Consider the following 8,409-nt stretch of genomic DNA (forward strand, 5'->3'; position numbering starts at 1 on the left):
CACACCCACAGACAGATGTGGGTTCCCAGGGAAAGCGTGATTCGTGAGCCCAATAGGCGGGTTTGCTAGGCAGCGGGGAAGCTTACTCAATACCCAGGAGAGAGGCCAGGACGGTGTGCCGGAAGCAAGCCTGGCACGGAACCGGCTGGATCCAGATTAGTTTGGGAGCACCTGCTCTGTGACTGGCCTGTGGCTAGGGGCTGGAGACGGGGCCGGTGCGCATCCTGGCAGAAGAAGGCATGAGGCCGTGGGCCTTCGAGCTCCAGGTCCTCATGCTCTCACTCAGGACTAACAGGTGATGGCCAGGACTGGAGTTCTCAGGGTTTAGCAAGTAAAATGTCTGGTTACATTTGAGCTTCAAATGAACAACATGCAATCTTGTGGTACCAGCATGTCTCATGCAGTATTTGGGGCATCCTTGTATGGAAATAATTGCATTGCATTTGAGGTTTAAAATTGAGTATCCTGTGGTTATCTGCCTGGGCCACCCAAGGGCTTCGCTGTTGAGATCTCTAACTGCAGAAAGGGTGGTGGAGCCCCCATGTGGTTGTCTTAGGGTTGACAATCTGTGCCTTGGGCGCTGTTTCTGAGGAAGGTGAGGAACAAGCATGGGCAGGGTGCGGACTTCAGAAGACAGGCAGGCTTCTCCACCTGAGTTGAGGGGTGTGGTGGGGGCAAAAATTCATCCATGCTGTTTTAGTACCTATGAGACCCTGGCCCTCAGTGCCCTGATCTTTCACTATTGTTCCACTTCAGAGATGGGTAGACAGAGGCTTTGCCATGTTAAGACTACATCACTGTTAGGTAGACTGACTACCGGGGCTGCTGCCAGGCCTGGAATTAGCTAATCCCCTTCACTATGCCCTTCTTCTCTCGGGCAATTCCGAGGGTTTAAGATGGGAGTAGCCTCCGCCCCCAAATCCCTGGGACAGGAAACATTCCCAGCTTCTCCTGGCACTGGGCCAGGATCTTATCTAGGCTCTCAAGCTGGCTGGACATTCTGGGGTGGGAGGCTGCTCTGCATATGTCCCTTTCATCCCCCTCTAGAGAGGACAGTGCCCGGCATCTCCAACCACCCCCCTAGGTACTGCCGTAGGCTACAGGGGTACCCCTGCAAGAGCCCAGGATAAGGGGCTACCACTCAGGCCCCAAGTTCCTTGAACCCTGAGACTGACTAAGAGGCTTCTTCTGTCTTTATCCCCAGAGCCAGGCTGCAGGGGGCCTGGTGGATCTCTGATTCCCAGTCCCAACCCCTCATCCCAGCCCCTCATCCCAGCCCCTCTCTGAGGAGGAGGCAGGCAGCCGGGGCTCTGCAGCCAGAGCTTTTCAGCTCGGAGCTCTGGAGCCAGATGTAACATTGACCTTAAATGGTAAAAGCTCCCCAGAGTGAAGAGAGGCTGGCCAGGGAGGAAAGGGGAATAACTCAGTTTTAGGTAAGTCATCGCTATTGCCTAGAATAACCTGCCTCTTCAGCCCGAGGGAAGCAGAGAGGCGCCTTCTCCTCCTTAAAGGTACAGGGTGCTGGGATGGGGGCACTTAACTTTAAGTTGCAGGGGAAGTGGCTTGGTTGGGTGCTATTTTAGCCGAGTATTTTTATTGTTGCTGTCTTAAGTTTTAAATAAAAAATGAAACTCGCGATCCTCACTAAATCCTGCCCGTTCTGCTTGCTGCTAGAAAAAGCATGTGCAGGTTGGGGTGAAGATGGGGCTTCTCCCCGAGACCCTCACCCTGGTTTTCCTGTGGGACCTTTGTGGCAGTGGAGTAACGCGGGTCAGGGTTGTGCGAGATAGGCAGGGTGGGCTTTCCTCCCCGGGACTTCCTGTGTCTCCGCTTTGTTGCCCCTCAGGTCCGCGTATGTGAATGGCCGTTAAGTCCAGCCGCCTCCATCCTTGACTATGCGTGACCTTCCTGACCTGTGCTCTGCTCACAGCTCCTGTTTCCAGCTCTGACCCCATTTCACTTTTTGTACCTGTCCCCTAGCCCCACCACATCCTGCACCCTTTCGTGGCTCTGTGTGTGTGTCCCAGCCTGTACCCCTCCGGAGATCACTGGAAGCTATTTCTAGAGTGAGTGGCACTCAGACAGGCTTTCCCAAAGGGAAGGTAGCAGAGCAAGGCCCAGGAGAGGCCCAGCTGCTGGGCTCCCTTCTGCGCAGTAAACAGTTGTAAAAATTGGAGAGGCCTCGGAGTCTGCATAAACAACAGCATGGCCTGGGACCCCTGGCTGGCGCTCCTGCCGCCACAGGAGACAGCTGCTGCTCTTTAACACTCTTCAGGCAGCTTTGGGGTGCCAGAGGAGGCAAGGCAGCCCTGAATTTGGCTGGGCTTCATTCTGCATGGAGCAGGAGGAAGCTGCCAGGGCTGCCAGTCTGGAGCTTAAGCGAGAAGGGACCTGGAGGAAGCCCCGTCCCCCCAAAGAGGAAACACATTCCAGTTGGGCACAGGCAGCTACCCACTCCTCGGTTCAGTGGTTTGCCTAAGCCATGCAAGAAGGGTCAGCGCTAGGATTTGAAAGCCGGTCTGCGTGGGTTCCCACCCGACCGCTGTGAGTGCCTCTAATACTGGCCTCTGGTTCTCAACTGAGCAACAACACAAACAGTTGTTACATTTGGTTCACAATTCAGTGGCATGTGTGTACAGCATGTGTGTACAGCAGTGTGTACAGCGCGTGTGTACAGCATGTGTGTACAGCATGTGTGTACAGCGCGTGTGTACAGCGCGTGTGTACAGCGCGTGTGTACAGCATGTGTGTACAGCATGTGTACAGCATGTGTACAGCATGTGTGTACAGCATGTGTGTACAGCACGTGTGTACAGCATGTGTGTACATGCGTTGGAGGTGGCTGTTTGTATTCAAGCCTCTGTCTCCTCCCATATGCGTGGTGGTGAGTCATTGCCATGCAGGCACCCTTTATGACCCTCTGGGAAGGAAAACCGTGCTAATTGCCCCAACACGAACAAGACATTGCCTATAAATGTATTTTCTGAGCCATGGAGAAGTCGCACAACTGATTTATCCGCAGTTGACCATCTCTAGAGGTTCTGCTTTTGACCCCCACCCATGCCCCATTCACCTCTGCTGGGTCCTGTTTCTTGAGAGAACTGTGGGAGGAGCACAAACCCTCGTGCTGTGACATGAAGTGTCACATGACCCCACAGCCTTGCTAGGACATACATCACATCTGTCCCTCACTCAGCTTTACAGGTCGGGGCACTAGGGTTAGAAGGTATTTAGTGCCACCAAGTGACCCAGTATCTTAGGTAGGTTGATATTCCCATGGGATTCCCAATCCCTAATGGGCCCAGGGGCTCTTATTTTGGGGATAAAGCATTCTGGGAGTTCTTGGGAGGAAACTGGATTGTTTACATGACAAATGGGCTCCAGCAGTTAAGAGACTGAGTCTATGAGACAGAGTCCACACTGTGTGTTCCATATTCAGAATGAGCCTACTGAGTGCCCAGAGCCAACTGTTTTTGAATGAATGGACAGATGGAAAATGTCTAAGGTTTTCCTGGTTAAACAGCACGCAGGTTTATTGGTCAGATTTTGCCGTCCGGAGGATGCTGGAGGGGAGGCTCTGGCTAGCCCCCTCCCCTTGCTGTGTCAGCTGAGTAGCCCCACAGGGCCACTGGGCTACTCCATCTTCATTGTGACTTGACAGTCTGCTTAATGCCCAGGGTCCAGATGGAGACATAATAACTCTGTCCCTGCAGCTTCGGGAGCTACCTGAGTCAGAGTGGGGAGACGGAGAAGCAAGTGCTGGTATAGTAAGGGCAATAAGGGCGTGGAGAAAAGGAAAAGAAACGGGCGTTAACTGAGCTCCTGCTGTGTGCTCCGACCTAGCCCAGGTGTGCTCTGTGAGTCAGGGCTTGTGTTCTAACCCAGGGTGTTGTAGCTTAGAGGCACGCGGAGTGGGGAAGGGGTGGGGTCTAGTTCAGGCAGCTTCTCTCTAGGGTAGGGTTGCTTCTGCAGTAGATGTAACCCTCCCTGTAGTTAGTAACTCAGGTCCCAGGGGTGCTGCTACCCAGACAGCACCAAGAAGAGAGGAAACAGCAATCAAGAAGAGAGAAGGGACCACCACAGCAGCTCTGTGGACTGTGTGTTAGTATTCAGATAACTGTACTGGTCTGTCCTTGAGGTCCTGACAGGCTAAGTCTCCAACTGCAGCCACTAAGAGCACCTTCTGTTTCCGTTTGCTATATTCCCATTGAAGGGTGGGCCTTACCCACTCCTGTCTCTTTCTTTCTCTCTTTCTGCTTCTCTGCCTCTCTCTCTCCTTGCCTCTCTCTCTTCTCTTCTTCTGCTCCTATCTCCAGAGGCTGGTCTCTCTTCTCCCCTCTCTCCTTTTCCATTCACTTTCCCCAATAAGAACCCCTCCACTCTAGCTCTGTCTTATGATGTCTTTCTCTTATACGCTGCTCTTTTAAAAAAAATTACAACACTTTGGGCTTCAGATGACAGCCCTGGTCAATCTCACATGATGGACCTTTGGACCTGGCACCTGAGTCGAGGTAACTCTTGCCTGTGGCCTTGGGCAGACCTTGCCCTCCCTGCTAGGGACTTCTCTAGGAAAGACAGAAAGCAAGTGACAGCCAGACAGGAAAGCTTCCCCAGACGGTGGCAGCTATAAAAATGTGTGCCAGGGGGCTGGAGAAATGGCTCAGAGGTTAAGAGCACTGACTGCTCTTCCTGAGTTCAAATCCCAGCTACCACATGGTGGCTCACAACCATCCATAATGAGATCTGGTGCTCTCTTCTGGCCTGCAGGCAAAACAATGTATATGTAATAAATAAATAAGCATTTGAAAAAAGTGGGGGGGGGCTGGAGAAATGGCTCAGTGGTTAAGAGCACTGGCTGCTCTCCCAAATATCCTGAGTTCAATTCCCAGCAACCACATGGTGGCTCACAATCACCTGTAATGAGATCTGGTGTCCTCTTCTGGCCTGCAGGCATACATGCGGACAAGAACACTGTATATAAAATAAATAAATATATAAATAAATAAATCTTAAAATAAAATAAAATTTAAAAAAAGTGTGCAAGGACTGGGCTTAGGCACAAGATTGGAGCCTTCGGCATTCCATCATGGATTAGGGAGGGGCTCACAAGGTCCCACCCTTCCCTGAGGAGCTATAGGCTGTTAAAGGTTGTGTTGGAGCCAATCTCTTCACCAGTGTAGCCATTAAGTTTCCTATGCTCTAGTAAGTAACCCCCATGCTTACATAGACAACCCTAATTAACTCAGTGGCTCAAAAACAAATAAAAAAAATTAAAAAAAAAACACAGAAGAAGAGGACTAATGGAGAAGGGGGAGGGTAGCCGGAATAGGAGGGGATAAGAGAGAGTATTGAGGGTGAATATAATCACAGTTCATTTGTGTGTGTGTGAAATTGTCAAAACAATCTTAAATTCAACCAAATGTCCTCTCAATAACAACATGGTTAAATAATATAATTAAAGTTATTACTACAAAACGAAGTGTCTTAATCAACACTGGTTACGTGTTGTTTTCCTTTATTTATTTATAATTTTTAGTCAGTTATTTTCTGGTAGTTACAGTAGTTTATGCTCCTGCTAAACTTTCTTTGGGAATACAGAAACAAGTATAAAAATGAAATTCAGAAGTAAGTATAAAGAGGAGAGCCACTTCAGAATCCCGTCATTCAGAGATAAATATCGCTACTATTATGGTATATTCCTTATTTATACAGTTTTACCATTCAAGGACCGTGCAGGCCAAGACCCTGCTTAGCCATTGAGATCATGTGAGATTAGGCAGCTTCAGGAGATTCTTCTATAAGCTCCTCTCCGCTCTCCTCTCCTCTATTGCCCTTCTTTGGAGACAAGGATTTGGGGAGCCCAGATTGGCCTCAAACTCAACAAGTAGCTGGAGATGGCCTTGAACTTCTGATCTTATTCCTCAGTATCCGCCACAACTTTCACGTGCCACAGCTTATCAAATAGTGCTTCTAGTGTTCTGGGTGTCATTGTCATTTTTGTCAACTTAACACAAACCTAAGGGTCCCTGGGAGGAAGGAAACTCAATGGAGGAATTGCTTCCACCAGATTGGCCTGTGGGCATGTCTGTGGGGACACTTTCTTAATTGCTGATTGATGAGGAAGGGCCCCCACATGGGCAGTTCCATCCCTGGGTGAGTGGGCCTGGGTTGTTTAAGAATGTAGCTGAGCAAGCCACAGGAAACAAGCCAATAACCAACATTCCTCTGTGGTTTCTGCTTCAAGCTCTTGCCTTGAGTTCCTGTTTTTGTTTCTCTCTGCCCAAGTTGCTTTGGTCATGGGTTTATCCCAGAAAGCAAACTAGACCACTAGGCAGTCAGCCTACCAACTGAGTTGTATCCCAGACCTGTAGATTCTTTATATTGTCCTATAATTTATAAAGCTAAGACCTTGAAGGGCTTTGTAGTCTGTTTTTTTTTTTTTTTTTAAAGCTGCAATTCCACTGTGGTCTTTTCTCTGCGTTAGTAACAGTTCTTCGAGCCCAATGGTTTTGCAGTGGCTTCACCGTGCAGAGTCATGTTAGCCATGGCAGTTCCGTCAGCAGCCTTCCTGTTAGTGGTGCTTGCAATGTGGGTTTCCCTAGAGGATTACCCGAGGGACACACATGAGGTGATGACTTTCCCATGTGTTTGAGAGCTCAGTTCTCAGAGGTGAATATGTGCTGTGTGGCCTGAAACTTAGGCTGTTCTGCAAGATGGCTGCCAGTGGGGTTCTGGCCAGCCTTAAGCACAGACAAGCACATGGTTAGGACACAATTTCTAGATCCTCTTGGTCTCCTGTGCTAAGGAGGGATTCTGTGTTTGAAGTCCCTGTCTGGGAACGAGAGTTGCTAAAGCAGATAAGCCTGGGGAGATCAGGAAGTGATCACTCTGTGTGAGCCCAGCGTGCCCTCAACAGCTTTCTTCTGCTTCTTTGTCTCTCTTCTTGGTAAATTGAGATCAGGCCTTGGCGTGGAACCTTTGGTAGGCAATAGCTGGAATGAAACCACTGTTTTCATTGCATTTATAGCTCTCTCTGTGTTAACTGGTACTGACTTTTTATTCACTTTAGATAGGGCACAGAGTTTCCCCTTTAAATAAATGCAACAGTGGTTGCTGGCATCACCAATGCCTGTTGTGTACTGGTGATAGTCAGAGCTTCACCAGCAGTGGCTCATGAAGCTGTCATGACAACCCTTCCAGGCAGCTGCCGTCGTTGTCTTCAGTGCACAGATGAGGCACAGAAAGGGAAGGGCAAGGAACTTGCCCAACAGCATGCAGTTAGTAGGTGGTAGAGCCCAGATTTCAACCTTGGTTCATTGCTTACAAATGAATATTAATGATGAACAGGCATGGCAAAAATGATCAGAGTCATGTGCAAAGGATCCAACTAGCCGATAGCTCGTGGGACAGCAGGTACAGTGCTGGCAGTGTTGGGGAGCTCAACTCCATGAGGGAGGAGCATGTGCACTGCTCACAGCCTGCTGTAGAGGGGAGATGCAATTCCCAGAGTGGCCTCCATGGGAAGGGACACACAGCCACAGTCCGTTCGCCTGCTGACACACTGAAAAGTAGGTGGTTCCAGAGGCTCCTGGGTCAATAAAAGCAAGCATAGACACACAGCATAGACCTGTTGTATATGTGTGGTCGGGTGCACACCGAGCCTCTGTGGAGAGGTGGTTCTATGTTGATCAGCTCTGCCCTCATGGTCACGTAGAGAAATGGCACCTTGTGCAGAGGGCAGCATGGTGCTCTTGGCTAAGCATGTGGCTCTCTCACAGATCAGACATATATTTTGAACTCTGTTTCCTCTCCCACGGTATGGATAGTGTCTACTCTGTGAAGGCGAATTCCTCAGCCTATTGCCTGTGTTCAGCCACCATCTGTTCCTCTCCAAAAGTTCCAAAAAGAAGACCCCTGCTCTCCATCTGAGGTTCTTACCATACACAACCCTGTGTCTTGTTCTTGCTTGTGTAGACAGTTTAAGGCCAGCAGGGGACTCACTGTCTAGAGGACTACCTTTGAACCCTGGTAGAGTCTTCAGAAGGCCCCATGAGGGCATCTCCTTCCTTTACTCCCTAAGGCCTGTTGAGATTCAGAGACTAATCTCCCTGATATGGTAGGTAAGCTCCTATGGGAAAATAAAGGCTATGAGGCCTGAGGCTTTCTATAGTGCCCATGATCTTAATCACTGTGCTATTTCTGTGAAGAGATACTGTGTCCAAGGCAAACTCAAAGGAAGGAAAGCTTTTTACTGGGAGCTGGCTTACAATTTCAGAGGCTTAGTCCATTAGCATCATGGCAGAGAGCATGGTGACAGGCAGGAGTGGTGTTGGTGAAGTAGCTAGGAGTTGCATCCTTATTCACAAGCAGACAAACAGAGAGAGAGAGAGAGAGAGAGAGGGGGGGGGG

General features: G+C 49.6%; 1 protein-coding gene across 2 annotated transcripts in view; it reads left to right on the forward strand.

Moving 5' to 3' along the window:
- The first annotated feature begins 1,033 nt into the window (after positions 1 to 1,033).
- The window catches only part of Irag1 (inositol 1,4,5-triphosphate receptor associated 1), a 112,107-nt gene continuing 104,731 nt past the window's right edge, over positions 1,034 to 8,409 (forward strand). Inside the window, exon 1 of one of the 2 annotated variants that reach the window (XM_050163385.1) lies at positions 1,034 to 1,511. The gene's annotated coding sequence lies outside the window, so the exon portion shown is untranslated. The remainder of the gene's footprint in view (positions 1,512 to 8,409) is intronic. The other variant, XM_050163386.1, reaches the window with a different exon arrangement.

Source organism: Alexandromys fortis, unplaced genomic scaffold, assembly GCF_014885135.2.
Source record: "Alexandromys fortis isolate MF-2015 unplaced genomic scaffold, M_Fortis_MF-2015_v1.1 scaffold_129, whole genome shotgun sequence".
NCBI classification, from domain to species: Eukaryota; Metazoa; Chordata; class Mammalia; order Rodentia; family Cricetidae; genus Alexandromys; species Alexandromys fortis.